This window comes from Molossus molossus, unplaced genomic scaffold (assembly GCF_014108415.1).
Source record: "Molossus molossus isolate mMolMol1 unplaced genomic scaffold, mMolMol1.p scaffold_m16_p_1, whole genome shotgun sequence".
Taxonomy (NCBI): Eukaryota; Metazoa; Chordata; class Mammalia; order Chiroptera; family Molossidae; genus Molossus; species Molossus molossus.
Window position 1 is genome coordinate 197,485,407 of NW_023425344.1, and position 26,798 is coordinate 197,512,204.

A 26,798-nucleotide genomic window follows, 5' to 3' on the forward strand; every position below is an offset into this window, starting at 1 on the left:
CTTGAGTCCTAGGAGTGTTCAGGTTGACGGAAGATTGACCACAGGTAAAAAGTAAACACTCCCATGGTCATATCACATGTTACCAGACCACATAGCACATTATAGTTTAAATTGTTTATATAGCAAAACTAGTTTGCCAGTAGAAATGACAAACCTCTTAGCTTTCTGGTTTCCAGTAGAAATCTGTGAAAAAGCAAAAAGTTGCTCCCAAGTTATATCAAGACTAGTTTTATAATGTTTTACTTTGAATTACAAACCAACCTGAATACAGTTCCCAGGGGGAAGACATAATTAAGAACTATGATTGTCTGTACTACCTGCCTTAGGCAGGCTGTAGCAACAACACCCACAACAGATGCTACTTGAAACTCATGCAGTAAAAAACCATGACCAATTGCTCTTTAACAGATATTCAACCTTGCCCAACTCTTCCTCTGATAACCAGTTGAAACTGTTTAAACATGCAAATAATGCCCTGGCCAGTTTGGCTCAGCAGTTACAGTGTTGGCCCATGGATTAAAGAGTCGCGGGTTCGATTCCAGTCAAGGGCATGTATCTCAGTTGTGGTTCAGTACCTGGCCCGGTTGGGGTCATGTGGGAGGCAGCCAGTAGATGTGTCCTTCTCACATCGATGTTTCTCTCTCTCTCTCCCTTCCTCCTTTCCACTCTATCTGAAGATGAATGGAAAAACACCCTCGGGTAAGGATTTTAAATAAATAAATATGCAAATATCTAATAGCATATTTAGTCCACATGGTTTCATTTGCGCAACAATTATGTGGCCATTTTTAATGAAATCTATGAAATCTTGTTGCCACTATGCCATACCCCAACCATAAACCAGAAGAGTATATTGCAGGATTTCCAACATGTCAGACCATATTAACTAAAGGGACAAAGTGCCTGTGTCCAGGGCTCCACCACCTGAATTCTTCCTCCCTCCCTTGCCCCTTTCCTTTTACCTTCCTTTATTTATTTAAATAGCTCAGTGCTTTGAGGTGTTGAGGTGGATATCAACAAGTCCTCTTCTAATTCCCTATCCCTAATTAGTCAAGATGAGTTCAGAAAAGGTAACTTTATTGTAATATTAATCCAGCTCAGTTTGAAAACTCTTACTGAGCATCTAACTTACTCTGACATCATTCTAGGTACTGCAGACTCCAAAATAAGGAGATACAGCCCATCCTGATGAATCTCCTAGTTAACTAGATACCTCATGTGGACCCTGAGAAAAAAGATACCTACTAAGAAGGACTCCTGGTGGTTAACTGGGCTCACCATAAAAGAAAACAAAACAAAGCAAAACAGAGCCTAGCAGCCATTTCTCTCCAGAAGCCTCTCAGGCAAACCACACTTCAGGGAGAAGCCTGCACTAAGCTGCCTGTCTGTTGCATCGAACTGCCTGCCTATAATCTGAAACAGCCCTTATAAAGGAGTTCCTAGAATCCTATTTCAACCAATAGGATGGATACTTTCCCCATCCAACTGACCTGCACAGCTATATTCCAGTCAGCATCTTCACTGACCAGAGTGGTTCCGTTCTGACTGATCAGGACATAAAACTGTGAGGATTTGAAGTCCTCATCTATAGAAGGACAGACCAATCCGGGACCAGGGGTGGGGACTTCTGTCTATATAAGTTAGCTGCCTCTGGCTCAGGGAGCACATTTTCCCTTTCCACTGAAGACTGAAGACTGTCTTTCCCAGCTGGAGCTGAAACACCAAAGGCTGGAGCTGAAACACTGAAGGCGGCTCACCAAAGCAGAGTGGAGCATATCTAGGCAAGAGAAGACCAGCACAGAGTGGAGAGGACAGAACTAGAGCAGGTGGAACAGCCCAGAGCAGAGCAGAGTCGCGTAGTCAGAGAGAGGCCTTGCCCCAGGGCCACCTTGCAGCAGTGCTGTTCCACAGCTATGCTGCTTCATAATCAAGTTGTAACAATATTGACATGTTCCATATTCAGAAATTAACATCCAGAAATCAATGGCATTCTCATACACCAACAATGAACACATGGAAAGAGAAACTAAAAAAACAATCTCATTTACGACTACAACAAAAAAATCAAGATACTTAGGAATAAACTTAACCAAGGAGGTAAAAGACCTGTTCTCAGATAACTACAGGACATTGAAAAAAGAAACAGAAGCAGATATTAAAAAGTAGAAGCATATACCATGTTCATGGATTGGAAGAATCAACACCATTAAAATGTCCATACAACCCAAAGCAATATACAGCTTCAATTCAATCTCTATTAAAATACCAACAGCATATTTCACACAGCTTGAATAAATGCTCCAAAAATTTATATGTAGCCAATAAAGACCCCAAATAGCCACAGCAATCTTGAAAAAGAAGAACAAAGTTGGAGGGATCACAATACCAGATATCAGGTAATACTACAAAGTCATTGTAATCAAAACAGCCTGGTACTAGCATAAGAATAGGCATATAGATCAATGGAACAGAACAGAGCACCCAGAAATTGACCTAAGACATTGTGTGCAATTAATATTTGACGAAGCAACAGCATACAATGGAGTAAAGACAGTCTCTTTAATAAATGGTGTTGGGAAAATATGACAGCTACATGGAAACAAATTAAACTAGTCTACCGACTTATACCATACACAAGAAGAAATTCAAAATAGATAAAAGACTTAAATGTAAGTTGTGAAACCATAAAAATCTTAGAAAAAATGTAGACAGTAAAATCTGACATCACACATAGAAGAATTTTCACTGATACATCACAAGAAAAACAAAGGAAAATATTAATAAATGGAACATCAAACCAAAGAGTTTCTGCATGGCAAAAGAAACCAGCATAAAAATTAAAAGGGAACTCACTCTACGGGAGAACATATTTGCCATCCAAAATATATCAAGTACTCACACAACTCAACAAAAGGAAGACAAACACTCCAATTAAAAAATGGGCAGAGGGAACTTCCGGTCAAGATGTCGGCATAGGTAAATACGGTATCACCTCCTCCCACAACCACATCAAAATTACAACATAACCATCATTCAGAACCACCTGAAATCGAGCTGAATGAAAGTTGTACAACTACAAAATTAAAGCAGCAACCACATCCAGACTGGTAGGAGGGGCAGAGGCATGAGGGGTGGAGGTACGACAGGCTGGTCCCACACCCACGTGTGGCGGATAAAAATCAGGAGGACACCTCGGCTGGGAAGGTCCTCCCTGAGGACTGAGGGGTCCCCGTCCCACACCAAGCACCCAGCTCAGGGTTCCAGTGCCAGGAAGAGAAGTCCCCATAACTTCTGGCTGAAAAAACCAGCGGGAACTGAGGCTCAGGGAGGCTGAGGCGGCTGGAGCCCCAGGCAGCTCCTCTTAAAGGGCCCGCGCACGGACTTACTCAGACCCGCTCCCTCTGAGCAGCTTGTGGAGCGCCAGAGACATACAGGGAAGAACTGAACTGTTTGGCCTCAGCACAAGGGCTAGAGGGGCAGCTTTCTCCTGGATAGAGGTGCTGGCAGAGGCTGATGTTCCTTTGGTGAGCCCTTCCCTGGGGCGGCATCCAGCTGCCATGTCTGGGACTCCAGCAACCTGGCTCACACTGGTAGCCCCGCCCTGGTGACTCCCTGAGGCCCCGCCCTACCCACCCAACTTTCAGGCCCACCAAGCTGTTTCCAAAGACTTTACCATAGGATTGGCCTGTCTTGGATCCTGCTTCAGAGTTTCCTAAAATCTCTCAAACAAGCAGCAACTGGTCTCAGCAAGCCCCATACCTATCTTTAAGTGGCCTCAGGCCTGGCACTAGGAGCAATCAACCTTGGTTCACAACTTGGCTTTTCCTGGGCACAGCACAAGAAGCAGTCATCTGCAGATCACTTTATAGCTTGTGCTGGATGGTCCCGGGTAGAACACAGGCAGTGGCTGACCTTGCCCCAGAGCCAGCACACCCAGTGGACAGCTTCAGACAACATCGAAACACCACCTCCACAAGTGACACACTCAATGAGCAGACTCAGCGGGTACCAGAGCCCTGATGAAGTAAGTCTTACTCAGCTGATTCTCCAAGGCAGTCAGAGGCTAATGGCTAGTGGACACAGCCAGTCCTTGCAGCTGATCAGCCTGAGTAAACTTCTCCCATTGACATGCCAACAGCAATCAAGTCTTGATTACAACAGAAGGGTATACAGTCCACACTAAGGCTGCACCTCGAGGGCCCAGCTGGGGTGATCAGGGAGACTGTGACACTGGGCCCTATAGGACACCTACAATAATAGGCCACCCTACAAAGCCTAGGAGCCATATCAACTCTACCTAATACATAGAAACAATCACAGGGAAGCAGCCAAAATGAGGAGACAAAAAACATGTCCCAAATGAAAGAAAAGAACAAAACTCCAGGAGAAGTTTTGTTCAACAAAATGGAGATAAGCAATCAATCAGATGCAGAGTTCAAAACACACGTTATAAGGTTGCTCAAGAAACTTGGTGAGACATTCAAGGGACTTAGTGAGACCTCCAAGGAACTTGGTGAGAACATCAACAACATAAAAAAGGACTAGTCAGAAATTAAGGATGCACTAACTGAAATAAAGAATAATGTATAGGGAATCAATAGTAGAGTAGGTAAAGCCAAGAAGCAAACCATCAATTTGGAATATAAGGAAACAGAAAACACCCAATCAGAACAGCAAAAAGAAAAAAGAATCCAAAACAATGAGGATATTTACAATAGCTAAGACCTGGAAACAGCCCAAGTGTCCATCAGTAGACGAGTGGATAAAAAAGCTATGGTACATATACACAATGGAGTACTATGCAGCTGTAAGAAAGAAAAATCTTTTATTCTTTAAGACAACATGGAGGGACCTGGAAAGTACTATCCTAAGCGAAACAAGCCAAGCAGAAAAAGACAAATATCACATGATCTCACTTATTTCCAGAATATAACGAACTAAACAAAGTTATGAACAAAATAGACCCAGAGTCGTAGAAGTAGGGTACAGACTGACAATCCTCAGAAGAGGGGGTGGTGGGAAGGGATAAACCACAGAACTTATATGTGTGTATGCATAACCGATGGACATAGACAACAAAGCTGGGGATGAGGTGGGGGGGGTCATAGGGAGGAGGGTGTCAATGGGGGGAAAAGGAGAAACATCTGTAACAAAAATAAATTAATTAAAAAAAATGAAGATAGTGTAAGGAGCCTCTGGGACAACTTCAAGTGTGCCAACATCATAAGGGTGCCAGATGGAAAAGAGAGAGAGCAAGAAATCGAAAACCTATTTGAAACAATAATGACAGAAAACTTCCCTAACTTGGTGAAGGAAACAGACATACAAGTCCAAGAAGCACAGAGAGTCCCAAAGAAGTTGAACCCAAAGAGGTCCACACCAAGACACATCATCAACCTGCAAAATGTTAAAGACAAAGAGAGAATCTTAAAAGCAGCAAGAGAAAAGCAGTCCGTTACCTACAAAGGAGCTCCCATAAGACAGTCAGCTGATTTCTCAAAATAAACTCTGCAGGCCAGAAAGGAGTGGCAAGAGATATTCAAGGTGATGAAAAGCAACGACCTACAACCAAGATTACTCTATCCTGCAAAGCTATCATTTAGAATCAATGGGCATATCAAGAGTTTCCCAGACAAAAAAAAAGCTAAAGGAGTCCATCACAACAAAACCAGTATTATATGAAATGTTGAAGGGTCTTCTTGAAGGAGAAGAACAAAAATATGAACAATAAAATGGCAATTAATACATATCTGTTAACAATTGAATCTACAAACAAAATGAGCAAACAGAATAGAAACAGACTCATAGATAGAGATCTTTTTGTTGGTTGCCAGATGAGCAGGAACTGGGGAGGAGGGGGGAGATGAAGAAATTAAAAAGTACAATTTGGTTGTTAGACTGATGCACCTCAAAGGGAAGGGGGGAGGGAGGGTGGGATGAAATAAACCAAAGAACATCTATGCATATGTGCATAACCAATGGACACTAACAATAGTGTGGAGAAGGCAGGAAGAGGGCGGGATTGGGGAGGAGAGGGTCAAGGGGAAAAAAGGGAAGGAACATCTGTAATACATTCAACAATAAAGATAAGTTTAAAAAAAAAAAAAACGGGCAGAGGATCTGAACAGACATTTCTCCAAAGAGGACATAAAAATGGTCAAGAGACATTTGAAAATATGCTTAACGTCACTAATCATCACAGAGATGCAAATTAAAACGACTATGAGGGATCACCTCATACCTACCAGAATGACTGCCATCAACAAATCATTAAACAAGTGCTGACGAGAATGTGGAGAAAAGGGGACTCTTAGCACACTGCTGGTGGGAATGCAGACTGGTGCAGCCACTATGGAAAACAATATGGTGTTTCCTCAAAAAATTAAAAATGAAACTGCCATTTGACCCAGTGATCCCACTTCTAGGAACATATACTAAGAAGCCTGAAACACCAATCAGAAAGAATATATGCACCCCTATGTTCATAGCAGCACTATTTACAATAGCTAAGATCTGGAAATAGCCAAAATGTCCATCAGTATATGAATGGATTTTAAAAAGCTATGGTATATTTACACAATGGAATACTACACAGCTGTAAGAAAGAAAGATCTCTTTCTGACCAGTGTGGCTCAGCGGTTAGAGTGTTGGCCCATGGACCAGAGAATCATAGGTTCAATTCAAGTCAAGGGTATATACCTCAGATGCGGTTTGTCCCTCACCCTGATCGGGGCAGGAGGCAGCCAGTCTATGTATCTCTCTCACATTGATGTTTCTCTCTCTCTCTCTCTATCCACCCCCCCCCCACACACACACACACACTCTATCTGAAGATATTTGAAAAACTATCTTCGGGTGAGGATTTAAAAAAAGAAAGAAAGAAAGAGAGATCTCTTACTCTCTGAGACAACACGGAGGGACCTGGAGAGTATTATGCTAAGCGAAATAAGCCAGTCAGAGAAAGACAAGTACCACATGATCTCACTTACTTGTGGAATATAACAAACACAATAAGCTGTTAAACAAAATAGATCCAGAGACATGGAAGTAGGGAACAGACTGATTAACCTCAGAGGGAAGGGGGAGGGAAGATAGGAAGAAAAAAACCAAAGAACTTATATGCATATATGCATAACCAATGGACACAGACAACAATGCTGTGAAGGCAGGGGGATCATTGGAGCGGGGGACGTCTATAATACTTTCAACAAAAAAGATACTATCCCCCCAAAAGAGTCAATACACTAGGTTTATGGTGCTTGTTGGTCTGTAATTTCATGTATGTCAACCAATAAGAACTTCATTTTCTATTGGGGATAAAAAAAGCCAAAACAAAATGTAATTTGTAATGTGTTTTGAACATCATTATTAATATTTTAACAAAATAAAAATATATGGCTTCAAAAAAATAAGTGATGGCACAAGAGCTTAGAAGATGAGCAGAACCTTCAGTAGGGCGAGTTGGAATTTAGGGCCCACGAGGGAACAGTTGTCATGCTAACTGTAAACTGGAAATAAGCCAGCCTTCGCAATGACTGAAGTTCCGTTTTCAATCAGTGCAATCACAGACTAGATGAAGGTGACACATCCTTGTGGCAAGCAGCCTCTAAAATAGCCCCAAAGATACCCACCCCCTAGAACTCATGCCCTTGCATAAGCCCTTGAGCATGGGCTGGACCTAGTGACTGCATTCTATCAAATAGAACCGGCAAATTTTACTGGGTTACCACTGCCAAGATCAGGTTACTGAGAAACTGTCCTGTCTTGCCCTCCCTCTCTGCGTCTCACACTCGCTCTGAGAATAACCAGATACCATGTCGTGAGCTGACATAGAAAGAGGTTTGTATTCAAGGAATCAAGATCTCTAGCAAACAGCCAAGGAAGACCTGGACCTGCCAACAGTCACGTGAGTGACCTTGAAGGCAGGTCTTCCCCCAGTGGAGCCTGCACATGAGACCACAACCCGTGACAATTCCTGAATTTCAAACTTGTGAGAGTCTGGGAGACAGTCACCCAGCTAAGCCACACCTGGATTCCTGATACACAGAAACACTAAGACAATAATATATGCTGTCTGAAGCCACTGAATTCCAGGGTAATTTATTTACTCAGTAGAAAAAAATAATATAGCCTCTCTCTTAATGCCTTCCAAAGTAAAAGCAAATAATTTCTTGAGGATTATAAAATTATCCAGAGCTTCAAATTAGCTCTAAATTTTTATACATATTGTCTGACATTTAAAAAAATAACCAAATATGCATAAATATAAAAAGAACCTGATAATTAAGAGAAAATAAAACATTAGTTTCAGACTCACTAGATATATAGATAGAAGAACTTTAAAAAGACAAACTGATCTCACTTACTTGTGGAATATAATGAACAAGGTGGGCTGATGAACAAAATAGACCCAGAGACATAGACAGGAGTATGGTTCAGACTGACAAACCTCAGAGTAGGGGGGCGGGGGGATGGATGAGATGAACCAAAGAACTTACATGCATGTATGCATAACCAATGGACATAGACAACAATGCTGGGGGTGAGGGATGGGGAGGAGGGAGTCTAGGGGGGGAAAGGAGAAACATCTGTAACAAAAATAAATTAATAAAAATTAGAGGGGAAAAAAAAGACAGACTAATATATTTAAGAAAGTAGATGGTATAATAGAGAATTTCAGCAAAGAACTTTAAATGAGTCAAATAGAAATTACAAAACCAAAAAACAATAACTGAAACTAAAAATTCAGTGAATTGGTTTAACAGCAGATTAGACTGGCTAAAGGGGAGAATTGGAAACTGACAAATTGTTCACACACAAAAATAGCCAGAATACAGAACACAAAAAATGAAAATACCAAAAAAATACTATCTGCAAGAATTTTATGGATAAAATTATAGAACTATTTATAGACAGCAAAGAATATCTAAATGAGTGAAAGCTGTACAATATTATTAGGTGAAGACTCCATATCATCAATATGTCACTTCTCACTTAAATTGATCTCTAAGTACAATGCAATTTCAACCAAAGCCCCAACTTGTGCGTGTGTGCGTGTGTGCGTGTGTGCGTGTGTGTGTAATTTGATGAGCAGATTCTAAAATCCATATGGAAGTAAAGAACTATGAAATAGCTGATACAATTTTAAAGATTAAGGACAAGGGAAACTCACCAGCTTTAAAGACTCATTATAAATCCATTAACATTTAAAAAGTGTGTATGCCCGGCCAGTGTGGCTCAGTGGTTGAGCACTGACCCATGCACCAAGAGGTCACCAGTTCAATTCCCAGTCAGGGCACATGCCCAGGTTGTGGGCCCGATCCCCAGTGGGGGACAGGCAGGAGGTGGCCAATCAATGTTCTCTCTCATCGATGTTTCTCTCTCTCTCCCTATCCCTTCCTCTCTCTCTCTAAAATCAATAAAAAAAGGTTTTTTTTTTAAGTGTGTGGTGGCTCATAGACGGATAGACAGATCAATAACAGAAGAGAGTGCCAGGAAAGTGACCCTCTCACCCCCATATAGATGAGAACTTGACGGCATAACCAAGCACCAAGGAAGTACTAGTCCTAGTTCCCAAATAGTGCTAGGACAACCAGCTATCCACAGGAGAAAAAGTTATATCAGAATCTGATACACATGAAAATATATTTTAAATGCATTATGGACTAAATGTGAAAAATAAAATCTTCTATAATATTTAGAAAAAGTATATAGTAGAGAATATTTTTAGGACCTAAAGGTATAGGAGTAATTTTTCAAAAACACAAAGGCCTAATTATATTGGAAAAGATTGACAAATTTGGGTACAGTAAAATAAAAAACTGTAACAAAAAATCCCCTTAAAGTTAAAAGGCAGAACCACAGATCAGAGGAAATCTTGTTATGCATACAGAGAACCAATAAGAAATTAGTGCCCAGAATATATATAGAACTTTTGCAAGTCAATAAGAAAAAAAACAAACAATACAAAAGAAAAATTAGCAAAGGAGGATGTAAAGAAGTAGTTCACTCCCTGGTCCGTTTGGCTTAGCAGTTAGAGCGTTGGCCCGCGGACCAAAGAGTCTCAGGTTCAGTTCTGGTCAAGGGCACGTACCTTGGTTGTGGTTCATCCCCGGCCCTGGTGGGGGTCATGCAGCAGGCAACCATTTGATGTGTCCCTCTCACGTCATCGATGTTTTTCTCTCTCTCTCCCTCCCTCTCACTCTACCTGAAGATAAAATGGAAGAATATCTTCAGGTGAGGATTAAAAAAAGAAGAAGAAGAAGTAATTCACAAAAGAGAAACCACAAATGGCCCAAAACACAGGACAGGTGCTCAACCTCAGAAAAAATCAGAGAAATGCATATTAAAACGACAAAGAGACATCAGATTATCAACACCTTTAAAAACATAACAATAACAAACATAGAATCTGATTCAAGATAACAGGAAAATAAATATGTATAATTATGAAGAGCAATTTGGCAACATCTAAAAAAGTTTAATATGTACATATTTTACAAACCAATAACACCACTCTTTAGTAAATAAGAATAATAACACAAACCTTCATACAGGTTTACTACGTGCCAAGCCCTGTTCTAAATGTTTGTATATTAAGTCCTTTAATCCTTACAACAAACCCACGAGGGAGGTACTCATTGCACAGGTTGAGTGACTTGCCCAAGGCCACATAACTAGGTAACAACACAGCAACTGGATGCCAGAGTTCATGTTCCTCGTCATTATGCTATGCTACCTCTCTGTCTGCATGTGCACATAGGAGACTAGACCATTTACTGAGTATTATTTCTATCACAAAGTTAAATGAACTGCTTTAACAGCAGATTAGACATAGCTAAAGGGAAGAAATGGACAATTGTTCACAAAAAAAATAAAAATATTCAGACTAAAGTACAGATTGAGAAATAAGATAGAAAGTACAAAAAACTACCATGTGCAAGAATTTTATAGATAAAAATTTTAAAAATGATTAACAGACAAAAAATAGGTCTATTGATGAAAAACTGGAAATAATTTAAATGCCATTAAGAGGAAAATGAAAACAAATGCGGTGTTTTCATTAAATGGAATACAGCATAGAAGTTAAAATGAATAAAATAGACTTATATGTACAAATAAGGACAAATCAAAAACCTTAATATTGAGTGATGAAAAAAGTTATAGAGGATAAATATCGTAACATTGATCTAGAATTTGTCATTCTGCATGACTAAACCATTAGGCAGAATCCCTCCAGTGCTAATGAACAAGCTTCAGGGCCCCTTGCTTGTCTGGGCCCCTACCAAAGCCTCAGGGGGTCCCAGGCAATGTGTTCACTTGGTCAGATGATTGTAAAATTTGTATAAGCAAAATATTTTAATCATGTTCGGTTAATGAAATTCTTTTTTAAGAAAATGGGTGGTATAAGATTTGCCTCATTCTGTAAAATGCGATATCTTACCTCTATTTTATTAAAGAGTTAAATTAAGTGAGATCACAGGTAAGAGGGCTTTGCATATTAGAAAATACTGTCAGGTTTTATACAGTTTGCAAAATAAAGATGTATATGCAAGTACTAATAAGAATGTCAGTAGCAATATCTGAAATTTACGGAGTACTCACTATATGTCAGATACTCTTGTATGTGCCTGATACGCATTTATCTCATTTAATACTCCCAATAAGCCCAGGAGGGAGGTACTATTATTATTCCCATTTTACATATCAGACCAAATGTGTAACTTTTTAAATTTTTATTTATTTATTTATTCCTTACCCAAGGATATTTTTCCATTTCATCATCAGATAGAGTGGGAGGGAGGGAGAGAGAGACAGACAGAGAGAAACATCAACATGATAGAGCCACATCGAGTGGTTGCCTCCTGCACGACCCGGACCAGGGCCGGGGATGAGCCGCAACTAAGGCATGTGCCCTTGGCTGGAATTGAACCCGCGACTCATTGGTCCACAGGCCAACGCTTTACCGCTGAGCCAAACCAGCCAGAGCATATGTAACTTTTTAAAAAACTATGTTTTCATTGATTTTTAGAGAAGGGAGAGAAAGATAGGAACATCTATGTGAGAGAGAAACATCAATTGGCTGCTTCCTCCACACCCCCTACTGGGGATTGAGCCCACAACCCAGGCATGTTCCCTGACTGGGAATTGAACTGGGACCTCTCAGTCCATGGGACTGATGCTCAGTTCACTGAGCCACACTGGCGGGGCCAAATATGTAACTTTTTGATGGTCCTATAAACTATCTACCTATAGCCCTGGCCAGTGTGGCTTAGTTGGTTAGAGTGTTGCCCCATACACCAGAAGGTGGCAGGTCAGGGCCCATTCCTGGGTTGTGGGTTCACTCCCTGGTTGGGCCGCATGCAGGAAGCAGCTGATTGATGTTTCTCTCTCACAGTGATGTTTCTCCATCTCTCTCTGTCTCTCTCTCTTTTCTTCTCTCTAAAATTAATTTAAAAAAATTTTAAACTATTTACCTATATTTATTTAATACCTGTAAAATATTTAAATAAGTGAGTCAGTTGCTTTACACATTTCACTTAAAAACCATTAGTTCAAGTGTATGATATTATGTTAAGGGTGATGGAGGCAGTGGCCAAAAATGCTGCAAACCACCAGCCAGTGTGGCTCTGTGATTGAGGGTTGTCCTATGCACCAGGAGGTCGCCAGTTTGATTCCTGGTCAGGGCACATGCCCAGGTTTTGGGCTAGATCCCCAACGGGTCATGCAGAAGGCAGCCAATTAATGTTTCTCTCTTATCAATGTTTTTATCTTTCTTTCCCTCTCCCTTCCTCTCTCTAAAATCAGTAAAAGCACATTTTTTACAAGTGCTGTAAACAATTATTAAATAAATATTAATTTATTCAGTAGTCACTGTATCATATATAATCAATACATGTGACAATAAATCTGTTTGAATTTTAGAGAATAATATGAAGTAATGTGTGTAGGCTTTTAGTTTCCTACTTAAATATTAATCCAGATTATACACTATTTCTTCTAAAATCAAAACTCAGCAAATTCAGAATATTTTTCTATTAAAGTCAGAAGTTCCATTTTGGTATTTATCTGTGGACTCTCTGATCTACTTAAAGCTGTATTATAAAAGTCCACAACTTACATGAGCAAATTTCAGCGTTATGAATCTACAGTTCTGTTAAGTGTCATGCGTTCAACAACTATGCTTGTATAAACTAGGGATTATGTGCCACAAACCGGCGATTCCAAGAGAAAATACTTCGCTGACCTCACAGAGCTCCCAGATCCCATCTGAACCAGCCAATAAAATAATAAGTTGTAAGAGAGACACAGAAGGCCCTAAAATAAAACCAGGAGGGCGGATATTGAAGTGGAGGCTGGAGGACGTAAAAACTGGAAGGAAAAAAATCACCAGAGCACATTCCCCGTAGACCTCCATAGTGTATCACTCCTAAAGGGATCCACAGTCCACTAGCTCCATTACCAACCTCCTGTCAGGAGCAGGGCCTTTGAAATATCACATCATGGATCTCAAACAGAGTGGGGGTAAGAGGGATCTCTGGTGAAGCAAATGGGGGGAGGAAAAAAAAAGTTGGACAGAAAATGTCCTGCTGGAACGTGTTGTGAGTGTGTGGTTGTCTCAGCCACAGCCTCCTGGTGACGGGGCTTTCGCTGCCGAACATGAAGATAATTCCAGCACCCTACAATTATGTGCCTAATTAAAATTAAGAAATTAGAACACAGTTAAAAGGAATAATATTTTGCTCACAGCTAATTTCATTAAAGTATTAATGAACAGGACTCTTTTTATGGCCAGAGGGCAACCACTTTCTACAGAGCATTTCCATGCGAGCTAATTTATTCATGCATGAAAAACAATCCAATGAGAAATGAGGGAGCAGAGAACTGCTGGTCCTAATTAAAATATTTAAAACACCACGTCTATTTTCTTCCATCTAGCCAAATACCTAAGCTTGAGCCAGCATGGTGCCAATTAACATAGAAAAAGCAAACACAAACACCCACAGTTTCTGATTAAAGTGCGCATTATTGCACCATGCAATATATTGTTCAGCACATATATGTAAATGTTTAATTAACCCGTGTCTAAATCTCAGCAACATTCGAAAATCGATACTTTAATCCCCAAACAAGTGGCAATCTGTGTAAGGGAGACACTTACTTATTTATCACAGTGTTTTATTCAAACCTAATTTGAAGCAGTTGTGTGCTAGCCATGCTAACGTGTTTCTTCAGGGGAAGAGCAGATCCTGTGCTTGGCAGACTTCTCTTCAGATGGCAGCGAGACTGTCAGTCGCCGAAGTCTTGGGAGAAGAGCTCGGTTAGCCTCAGGTGATCTGCAATTTTTCATTAATAATGTAGGGGGAAGTCTGGACCTAAACCCATTTGTCAGCCTGGACGGCAATGACAATAACAACACACACACACACACACACACACACACACACCCTTCTCTTTGTTAACTAAAGACCTGTCTGTTGGAACAGACCCTGGAGACATCCCTGCCGTGGGAGCCTGGTGGAGAGAAATGACTGAAACGCTGAGAAGTTGAGAAGTTGAATATCTGAAAACCTTACAAATATTAGCTGGAGTTTTATCAATCTGTTAAAAGCAATAATAGAAGGAGAATGAACGTTTTCATAGACGCCACCTTCGCTGTGTCACTCCCGCGAGGTGGTCTGAGCTCGGGAAACCAGAGCTGAGAGTGGTGAAGTGACTTGGGGAAGGTCACGCACAGCGCACCCTGGGGCAGAACTTGAACCCAGAACCTTTACCTCCACAATCTCTCCACTGCATACCATGCTGACTTTTAAACCCCTATGAATGTTGTTCCTATAAGAGAGAGGTCATCTTAATCAAGAAACCAAAATAGTAATTCATTTAGCTATTAAAAAATATTTGTAGTTTGCGTTTGAGCATTTCTTGGAAGGGGTTAGGGGGTGAGGATATATTGAACAACTTCTCCTCCTTCTAGGGTTTCTCACTGCTTTTCAACAACTAAAATCATGGGATTTTAGACTAAGACCTTCAGTCATTTAGTCCATGGGGTGTCAAAATGTAAGCCGTAGAATCCTTTTTTTAAACATAATCTTTCATGAAACACCCACATCTTGGCTCAGGTAAAAGCAGGACTCTCATGAAGGGGATGCACCTTGCCCCCCAAGATGGCAGCTGAGATGCCACCCAAGAATCCACCTTTGAAAACCACTGTGCTCATCAAAGCCCTCGTTAAACAGCTGGAGGAACTGAGCTCCAGAGAGGTGAGCACACAGGTAACATCTATGCAACATGACAGACCTGCAATGTGCCTTCAGTAACCTTGAGCGCATGCCCAGTGCTCTTTCTAGCAGCACCAGGTCCCTCACAGAATCAATGGAGACCATAACACATGGAAAGTTATAGAGCCAAATAAAGGCAGGACTGTGTGTGCCCAATAGCCAGCAACAGTACAGGGATGTACAGCCGCGAGGCAGGTGGCCGGGTCACAAAGCAAGAGGTGAGATGGCAGGCAAAAGGCTTAAGAGATTTGTCTCTGCCTGGTGGCAGCAGGCTCTTCATTCCACAGCTCTGGGCCCCAGACTTCTCATCATAAAACGGTTAATATCTCACAGAATTGTTTTTAAAACAAAATAAGAATCAATGGCCCAGCCAGTTTGGCTCAGCGGTTAGACTGTCAGCCCTCAGACTGAAGGGTCAAAGGTTCGATTCCAGTCAGGGGCGTGGACCTCAGTTGCAGGTTCTATCCCAACCCTGGTTGAGGGCAACCAATCCATGTTTCTCTTTCTTTCCCTCTCCTTCTAAAAAAATCAATGGAAAAATATCCTTGGATGAGGATTAACAACAACAACAACAAAATGAATGCACATGTGATTACAAAAGTACTTTATCACACTGCACTGTCATTGATTCCTTGTCTATTTCTGCCACCAGACTCTGCGTTTATTCCAAGATAATGCCTCTATTTTGTTATCTTTTTGTCCTCAGCAACTGTCCAGAAAAGGTGTTCAACTAGCATTGCACAGTGTTGTTGAATCCATAATGATAATAATAATGACGAACACATTAAGTATTTACTCTGTGTTAAGCATTGATACTAAGCACTTGATGTTAATTATTTATTTAATCCCCAAAGAACCTCATAAGACTAATATTATTATTGCCCTCGCTACACAACTGAAAAACTGGCACATAAAAAATGACTGGTTTGCTCAGGGTTCTAGAACTAGTAAGTCACGGAGAAAAGACTCACACTGTGATGTCAAACCCCAGAGCCCGAGCTCTTACTCACTCTACATTCTTCAAAAGTGGGGTAACAATCGGAGTTATCACCCAGGGAGTAAGGCACATGTTATAGATGGGAAAGCACATGAAACATACACGCATCCACTGAGACACAGGAAATGCAAATTCCAGGAGTTTTGTTCTAACAGTCAGAGGTCAGGGATGATAAAACATCGCTAGTCTCTAAGGATAACATTGTGTAGGCAATGTCTCCACCATTCAACTCTCGATATGGTCCTCTCATATTGAAACATTGAGTCACTGTTTTAAAACATAGTGACATCAGCAAGGTTTACAGAGACTTAGTGATGTAGCCATACTTGATGATAAAGGAAAGTTGTGCACACCTGGGGTATATTCTAGACACTCTGGGAGACTTCTTAATTTTTTTATCCTCACTCAACATTTTTTCATTTTTTGTTCATATAGAGTGGGAAGGAGAGAGAGAAAAATTGAGTAAAAGGGACACACCGAGTGTTTGCCACCCGCACAACCCAACCAGGGCTGAGGACAAACTGCAACCGAGGTACATGCCCTTAGCGGGAACCGAACCCGGGTCTCTCTGGACTGCGGGCTGATGCTCTAACCACTGAGCAAAACCGGCCAGGGCTCTCGGAGACTTCTTTTGGGACAATCACAATTCATATTATAGTCAGAAAGTGAAAAATGGGCAGGTTGGACCACTGGTCTAACCCTATGTAATATAATCCTATGTAATATAATCCTATGTAATAGTCTCCACAACTACATTCATATATACAAAGTCTCTCATTGAAAAGAAGGTAAGTTGCATGTTTCTGGGTTTCTAATTTGCAGCTAGCATTGATTGAGCCCTTGGTGATTATACTTTTTTCCAATTTATAAGATTTCAAGGATAAGGCTAATAGCACATCATTTTATCCCCTACAACTTACCTACATCCTACCAAATTTCTCAGTTGCTTAGAACCCAAAGTAATTTAATTAAAGGTATTTTCTTATAATGTACTAACATTAGTTAGTATTTCACAATCTGGCATTTCTTCCAAAATACCCAGCATTAGTTAACTACATTTTCAAAAGGTTTTGTTTGTTTTTAATTCTCTCTCCATAAGCAAGTTTGGTTTTTGAAATTTTCACTTTCAAGGAAAAAAAAAAAAGCTACAAAGCAGATCTCCAAGATAGAGACAGCGTTTTTATGCATCTTTAGCCAGACAAACATTAGTCCTTCCCCAGAACTGGAGCAGCTTTTCTGAAGAATGTAAACTTGCTGTTTTCTCAATATGCAGATAGACTGTTGTCACGGATCCACATAGTAATGAACAACTTCTCAATATTTAATAAGCCCGGCATCCCTGTCCCCAGGCGGAGAGCACAGACAGTTGGTAGTCCGCTACTAACTGACCATTAAAATACAGAATCTCTCTTTAAAATGTGCTTCACAAATAGACGATAGCACCTGCAGTGGGCGGTGAGCTCCGTCCTCTGCCAGGAGGTGGCCGGTCCTCCCACCTGAAGAGACCTGGCAGGAGCAAAGTCAGCCTGCTCGATATGCAGACGGGGGCTTCTGTACAACCCTGTTTGCAACAGGGTTTTTTAGGGGGGGAGGCATTAACAGCCCTTCACTTTGCAGTTGTTAGCCAAGCAAGTGGAAATTAGGAAATTAGTCATGAGTTGTTGTTGTTTTACGGAAAAGAATGAAACTGCTCTGGAACTCTGGTTTTTCACTCTCTTCGTGCTTGCTTGTACACAGGAGTGTTCTGTGCTGTCTCTGGTGTGCTGTGTGAGTATAGATATATGGCAACAGCGACGCTCACTAATTGGACCGAGATGCCATTCATTCAGAATAATATTTGAGCATTTAGCAGTGGCTTTTTTTAATTCAACGAGTAAAATCTAATGTTAATATGATTGTAGGGAAATTCAGAAAATAATTACTACAATTAGATCATTTTCTGAATAATAGGAAAGCTAACAAAATGGATTCTCCTTACTCTCGTTGACCATTAAAAGAAGACATTTGGCTGTAACTATATTCCAGGTTAACCCAAATGCTCCCACAATCACATTAAGCATGTAGAGTTTTTAAATTCTTGAGTGGGCCTACCACAACTTTTCTACCATCCCTTTATGAGATGTGACTGCCTTTTCTTCCTTTCATTAACAGCCATAGGAATTGGTGTGTTTTCTAGGACTACTTCTCATAAAGACATAAGAGGATTTTTTGTGTGTGTGTGTGTGTGTGTGTGTGTGTGTGTGTGTGTTTCGGTACGTGCCCCTAGCGGAACCGAACCAGGGACTCTCTGGTCTGCAGGCCCACGCTCCAACCGCTGAGCCAAACCGGCCAGGGCAGGATTTTTCCTCTTAACCATTTCAGAATCCTCGCAGCGTGACGAGGGCGAATCGTGAAGCTGTGGGTGTGCTGGGTGGTTGACCTCCTGGCAGATGATTGGCTCTCATCACCGTCTTCCAATGATCCCAAACCAGGTTCCAAGAAAACTGGAACTGGCAACTGCGTCACCCTTTGGGCCACTTTCCAGGAACATTCGATCTAAAAGTGTTGCGGGTCACGCGCCGCCAAGGTGCAGACGCAGCTAAGCTGCTCTGGGCTGTGTCGGGAGAGAAACCGGGACCCAGGTGAACACGCAGCGGCGGACTCGGGGCCTCCCGAGATCTCCAGCCAAGCGCGCTGCAGCGGAGCGAGCGGCATAACTGCAAGGTGGAGGCACTTGGAGGCTGAAAAACCGGTGGATGTATTAACAATGTTCTCAAAACAAATTTTTAGTGTATTTTTCTCAAAATCTCAGGGGAAATCCCAAGATATGCCACAAATGAAAACAGCACTGCTCTGGTTGAAGTAGAAGGTGGAGAACCTAGATGTCATTCTCTCACCTTGTTGTGACCCCCAAGACTCGCAGCCAACCCCGCAGAGCTCCAAGGAACACCATTTAAAAAGCACTGCTAGCCCTGGCCGGTTTGGCTCAGCGGTTAGAGCATCAGCCTGCGGTCCTGAGAGACCCGGGTTCGGTTCCCGCTAAGGGCATGTACCTTGGTTGCAGTTTGTCCCCGGCCCTGGTCGGTCGTGTGGGTGGCAGCCACTCGATGTGTCCCTTTCACATCAATGTTTCTCTCTCTCTCTCTCTCCCTCTCTCTCCCTCCCACTCTACCTGAACAAAAAATGTCCTCGGGTGAGGATTAAAAAAATAAATAAATAAATAAAAAGCACTGCTAGAGGAACTGAATAGACACCTCTCCAAACAGGACATACAAATGGCTAAGAGACATATGAAGAAATGTTCATCATCACTAATCATCAGAGAGATGCAAATTAAAACAACAATGAGGTATCACCTCACACCTGTCAGAATGGCCGCCATCAACAAATCATCAAACAACAAGTGTTGGCGAGGGTGTGGAGAAAAGGGGACTCTAGTGCACTGCTGGTGGGAATGCAGACTGGTGCAGCCACTATGGAAAACACTATGGTGTCACCTCAAAAAATTAAAAATTGATCTCCCATTTGACCCAGTGATCCCACTTCTAGGAATATACCCTATGAAGCATAAAACACCAATCAGAAAGAATATATGTACCCCCATCTTTGTAGCAGCACTATTTACAATCGCTAAGATCTGGAAACAGCCCAAGTGCCCATCAGTAGACGAATGGATCAAAAAGCTGTGGTACATATACACAATGGAGTACTACGCAGTGGTAAGAAAGAAAGATCTCTTATCCTTTGAGACTACATGGAGGGACCTGGAAAGTATCATCCTAAGTGAAACAAGCCAAACAGAGAAAGACAAATTTCATATGATCTCACTGATTTGTGGAATATAATGAACATAACAGATTGAGGAATGGGGTAGTCCCAGAGACGCGGAAGCGGGGTACAGACTGACAATCCCCTAAGGAGTGGGGAGGTGGGGGAGGGATGAGCCACCGAACTTATATGCATGTATGCATGAACAGTGGACATGGACAACAATCTGGGGAAGGGGCAGGGAGGGAAGAGAGAGGGGGGAATCAGTGGGGGAAAAAAGGAGAATCATCTGTAACAAAATTAATCAATAAAAAAAATAAAATAAAATAAAAAAATAAATAAATAAAAAAAATAAAAAAGAGTCGCTAAATAAATATGTTGAATACTGTACCTGAAAAAAAATAATAAATAAATAAAAAGCATTGCTATAAAAAAAACATGCCTAAACTCTGTGGGAGATCATTGTAACCCTTCCATTCTCAAGTTTTTCTTCATTGGGAATCACACAGCGGTGATAATTAACATAAAACTGCAACCCACCGGTGTGCCCAGATTCAAATATCCCCCAAAACTGTTGTGGGAAGTCAAGCACCACAAAAATTCCCAGGCTTCACAGGTGTTAGGAGTATTCACATACCCTGGCTGGCGTAGCTCAGCCGTTAGAGCATCCCCCGTGGACCGAAGGGTCACTGGTTCAATTCCCAGTCAAGGGCATGTACCTGAGTTGCAGGTTCTATCCCCAGCCCCAGTGGGCACCTGTAGGAGGTCGATGTCCCTCTCTCTCACATCGATATTTCTCTCTCCCTCCCACTCCCCCTCCTTTCCACTCTCTCTTAAAATTAATGGGAAAATTATCCTCAGATGAGGATTAACAAAAAGAAAGACAGTACTCATAGGTCTCAGGGAGCTGACTATACCACTTCACCCACTCAAGCAACCTCCCAGAATATAAGAGAATTAGAACTATACTATCACAGTGTTAGCCTTGATCTACTCTAATTTGTAAAAGTAATACATTTTTAAAATATTCACAACTTGCCCTGGCTGGTTTTGCTCAGCAGTTAGAGCACTGGCCCGTGGACCGGAGAGTCCTGGGTTCGGTTCCCACTAAGGGCGTGTACATCGGTTGCAGTTTTTCCCCGGCCCTGGTAGGGGTGGTGTGGGAGGCCTCCAGTTGATGTGTCTCTCTCACATTGATGTTTCTCTCTCTCTCTTCCTCCCTCTCTCCCTCCCGCTCTGTCTGAAGATGAATGCAAAAATGTCCCTGGGTGAGGATAAAAATAAATAAACAAACAAACATTCACAGCTTTGAGTACCTTATCCATATGATCAATTATTCGACTCACACCTCACAGCTGACCACAGTACGTCAGGCGTTTGTAACCTCAGACTTAAGAGCCTGAAGACTGAGTGAAGTGATGGCCACACCCAAACCAAAGCACCGGCGCTGATCCTACACCAGCTGAGGCTGAGATAAGGTGAACATCTGTATGAAGCTATCCAACTGTTTTTGAAATATCCAACTGCTTAGGATTCTATGTATAAAGCCAACAGTGGTCAATTTCTCTGTTCAGCCAGGAGTTAGGTATCATATAAAAATTAGCCTAATATTTTACTGCTCCTGCTCTTTTGAAATTCTTTCCAAGTACTCAATAACGTTGTCAGCAGCTTAGATCTATGTAGTAGAATTTAAAACAATGATATACCTTTTTTTAAATTAATTTATTTTTGTTACAGATGTTTCTCCTTTCCTCTCCATTGATACCCTCCTCCTGATCCCCCACCCCCACCCCCGTGCCCATCATTGTTGTCCATGGAGTAAAGGATAGTGTCTTTATCTGGTTTTGGAATTAGGATTATGCTGGCCTCATAAAATGAGTTTGGAAGTCTTCTATTTTCTTGGATTTTTTGGAATAGTTTGAGGAGAATGGGTGTTAGATCTTCTTTGAATATTCGGTAAAACTCCCCCGTGAAGTCGACTGGGCCTGGCTTTTGTTTGCGGGTAGTTTCTTGATTACATCTTCAATTTCCTTAGTTGTTATTAGTCTGTTCAATATCTCTTCCTGGTTCAGTTTGGGAGATTGTGTGTTTCTAGAAATTTGTCCATTTTGCCTAGATTGTCCCATTTGTTGGCGTATAATTGTTTGCAGTATGTTTTAATGATCCTTTGTATTTCCATGGTGTCAGTTGTTACTTCTCTTTTGTTTCTGATTTTGTTTATTTGGGTCTTCTCTTTTTGTTTCTTGGCGAGTCTGGCTAAGGGTTCAACAATCTTGTTTAACTGATACATAATTTAAATAGATAACCTTTTTTGAGTATTTATGATGCACCAGGCATGGTTTTACATGCATTAACTCACTAGGTTTTACAGGAAGCCCATGATATGACTACTATTATCACTCCCTTTTCACAGATGTGGAAGCTGAGGCTTAGCGGCTCTGAGCAGCTTGTTTAGCTCTACACAATGCAAGGAGTCTGAAACATGCTACTGTCTTCCTGAAAATCCTGCTGTCCTACTGGAGAGGTAGTTCACAAAAGACCTGATTCTCAAAGTGTTTTATGAGCTCACCTCTGCTCTATGTGTCAGTGAGCAACAAAAGGAAAGTAAAAGAAATAAAGAATGGAGCTGAGGAACTGGAGCAAAGGATATGGTTAAGCAACGTCTCCTGCAAAAGGCAAAAATGTCAAGAATTCAGATCAGTTCATCTAAAGGTCAAAAGAGGATTTTTTTTTTCTTTTGAGAAAATAAAGATGAAATGTGTTGGCTGGCCCCAAGGCTAAAGAATAATTAGAAATACCCCTCCACAGCTAATTGATGAGTCTGAGGGGCACTGGCTCTCTGCTGTACTCAATTCCGTGCCAAGGAGCCTCTTAGAGGGTTGGCCCTGAACAAGACACACAGCAGACCTGTGGCTCACCAGTAGGAACTGTCATCAGCTTGGTGACAACCACAGCAATAATATCACTGACCAAATAACTAGAACGTTCTTTAGAATTGCAAAGCTTCCAGCCATTGTAGAGTTTGATCTCCATAGCCTGTGCAACACAGATTACCACCTGTTTCACAGATGAAGAAACTAAGTTGCAGAGAAGCTACATGTCTTACTCCAAGTTTCTCCGATGGTTAAGGGCAGAGTTGAGACTCAGGTCTTCTCATGTGAAAGCTGATCCTTCTTATCAAGCCCTGTGGTGCAGATGTTACTCATTCGCTAGACGCAGTGGGACCTCAGGGCAGGTGTGCAGGCTGTTACCTGGCCTTGCATCCTGGCTCCACCATTTGTGTTTGCCGGATGACCTTTGGCAGGTTACTTAACCTTTCCAAGCCTCTGTTTTCCCAGCTGTAAGATGGGAATCCTAGTACATGCCTCATAGGGTATTTGCAGTGACTGACTGAAACTGAATGAGTTAATGTATACATGAATGTAATGCTTAGTAACAGTAGGTATTCATCAGATGTTACTTTTTACTATTGATCATGCACTTATTTAATAAACTTCGATCAGACAGTTATTCTGCACCAGGCCTGTGTGCTTAGTCCTGACAAATAATACGTGACAAACCCTGCCCTGTGGTCATTCACAGACCTTGGGAAACCAACACAAAGAGAGGTTCACAGGCACAGGGCAAGTATGATGATACTGGCAAATTACGATACAGGATATCATATGAGCACATAAAATGGCCTTTTTATCCAGAGCAGCCAAAGCAAGTTGTACAAAGAGAGTGTGTAAAACAAGATCTTTTAATACAAAGAAAGATCATACAAATTGAAACATAGTTCCAAGTTAAGTCAATGTCACAATACTTTATTATTATTATTATTATTATTTATTTTTTTATCCTCACCCGAGGACACTTTTCCCATTTTTTGCACAGATAGAGTGGGAGTGAGAGAGAGGAAGAGAAAGAGAGAGAGAAACATCGACGTGAAAGGGACACATCGAGTGGCTGCCACCTGCACGACCAACCAGGGCTGGGGACAAACTGCAACCGAGGTACGTGCCCTTAGCGGGAACCGAACCCGGGTCTCTCCGGACCGCAGGCCGATGCTCTAACCACTGAGCCAAACCGGCCAGGACAATGTCACAATACTTTATAAAACAAACAACAAAACCTAAAATTTAGAGTTGAAGACCCTTAGTTTAAATCCCAATTCCATAACCTACCAACTATGTAATTTTAAACAAATAATTTAACTTTTCTAAACCTCGATTTACTCACTTCTAAAACTGACATGCAATAGTAACACACAACACACAGTGATTGTGAAGATGAAATGGTGTATGTGAAAGTACTTTGTACATTTTTAAATGCATTATGATTATTACCAGTTTCAGGGGAGGGCGGAGGCTGCAGCGGAGGGAAAGGAGGAGAGAAGAGGAGGAGAAACGCTCAGGCTGAGCTGCCTGGGCGTCACCATGGACAGGTGGCCACCACGGGCAGATGTCCTGTCGTGCCCCTACAGTCTCAGACATGCACAAGGATGATGTTTCTCATTAAATATGGCAGAAAGGATTTTACTCAAATTTAAATCCACGTAACTAGTGCCCTCCCATGTGACCAGCTTCCTTCTCATTCCCAGGCCCCGTGCACTCTTCTGAGATTTGAACAGCTTTACTTGGGGAAACCACAACACTGGCCTGTGAGTGTTTGCAACTGGAGGCTGCCACCTACCTCCATCTGGGAGCCTTCTGTCCCCTGGGACTTATCCCTAGTTGCAGAGAATGCCACTCCCAGACTGGGGTACCTGGGTGGGCAACTCATCCCAAGCCATCTGCAGACATGTTTCTCTTCACCGCGGTTCCTCCAGAGGCCTGGAGAAGCAACACTGAATTGGGGGAAGTCTGAGTTTCCCAAGGGAACAAACATGGCATTGCAGGGGGCACAGCCTGGGGAAAATCACAGTGTCATAACAGGGCCTGGGGGATTGATGGAATCCAGAGCGTTCAAAGGGGGCAGAGGCAGTGGGAACTGAAGGGCCATGTGAGTCAGACTAGGGAGTTCAGACCTTACTATGGACAGCGTGGGAGATCCATGGGGCGTAGAGCAGAGGTGATTTGTCTGAAGAGGTCACTCCAGCCATAGAGTCAATAAGACTAGAAGCTGGGGCAGGGGGTGGGGGTACAGAAAGGCCAGTTACCTAAAATGCTCCTGGTGAGGACATGGATTCTGTTCCAGTGTGCCTGGGAGAAAAGGGTAAGGATTTAAGAATATTAAAAAGGGGAAATCAGCAAGATGTGGAGATTTGCTTTGCTATAGGGGAGTAAAGCAAAGAGGGAACCGATGATGATTCTAGTTTGGGTGACTGGATTAATGGACTATGGTTTTGTCAAAACAATAGTCAGTCTCAGTAAAATAATCTCTTTACATCAAAAATGCATCTTATTTTCATTTGATTTCTCAGTAAAATAATCTCTTTACATCAGAAATGCGTCTTATTTTTATTTGCTATAAATCTCCTCTGATTCTCCTATGAGTGTGCTCAGAGAGATGCGTGTTGGCTTCAATCCACGCAGGCCGCTAGAACAGAGAAGAGCAGGCGTTAGCGCCATTGACCCAGGGTTGACAAGCAGGTCTCAAGTTGTCTACCAAGTCTGATGAATTGGTAATAACTACTTGAAGCACTATGTTGAGATTCTGACACTGAAGCTATGGTGCCAGACCACGATGTCTACCATGAGAGCAGGGGAGGAGGGTGGCAGTGTGTCAGATTCCACCAGCCCTGCGCTCGTGAGAAATGAATAGAACAAGATGACACATTTGACTGAATCCGGCAAATGACAAAAAATGTCACTGGGCACAGATCAAACTTTGCACCAACTGACAAAACTGATACCAGCCAAGATTGTGAGGGGACCAAAACACACCTAAGTCCTCCCACTCTTCCTCCTCATTTTATTACTTTCAAATGGAAGGTTCCATTTTCCAGATGACGAGAGTCCTGTTTTAATCTTTTAATTACCAAAGTGTGCACCATCCCTCCCCACTGTATTTCTTCGGAATTTTCAGGCCATGCAACATTTTATTTATGCCCCATCAGGAAGCAGAAATAACAAAAGAAAGAATAGAGAGTGGAGTTGAGAACCTCTGATCTTTATCTTTAAAAAAGAGATAATACTCCAATCCCAAAGTTGTTAAAAGTATGAAATAATGTATGGATATGCATGGCATGTAGTAATCATTTGACAAATGCTTTAAAATTTTTATTTACACCATAAACTAGTAAGATGAAGGAGGCAAAACTGTGGTCAGACTGGACTGCGGCACCCTCACCCCCTCACCTTAGGGACAGTTCCCCTGCCTCAGTGACAGGTGTTTCCACAACCTGATGCCTGCACCATTTATTTCAGACAAAATGATCCAAATTATTTTCACTGGTGCTTAATGTTCAAAGTTAAAGACCAAAAATCAAAATAAATATTGTTCTTACGTTCAAGGGTCAAACCCTAAAGCTAGTCAATCAACTCAACAATATCAGTGATAAAATTTCCTTCTTATCTAACATTCCATGAGCCTATAAGTTCATGAAATTTTTTTTCTAAAAGAAGCAAAACAGCCCTGGCCGATTTGGCTCAGTGGTTAGAGCGTGGACCCATGGAACAGAGAGTCCCAGGTTTGGTTCCTGCTAACGGCACGTGCCTCGGTTGCAGTTTGTCCCCAGCCCCAGCTGGGGTTATGCAGGTGGGAACTAGTTGATATGTCTCTCTTACATCGATGTTTCTCTCTCTCTCTCTTCCTTCTTCTCTCCCACATTTATCTAAAAATAAATGCAAAAA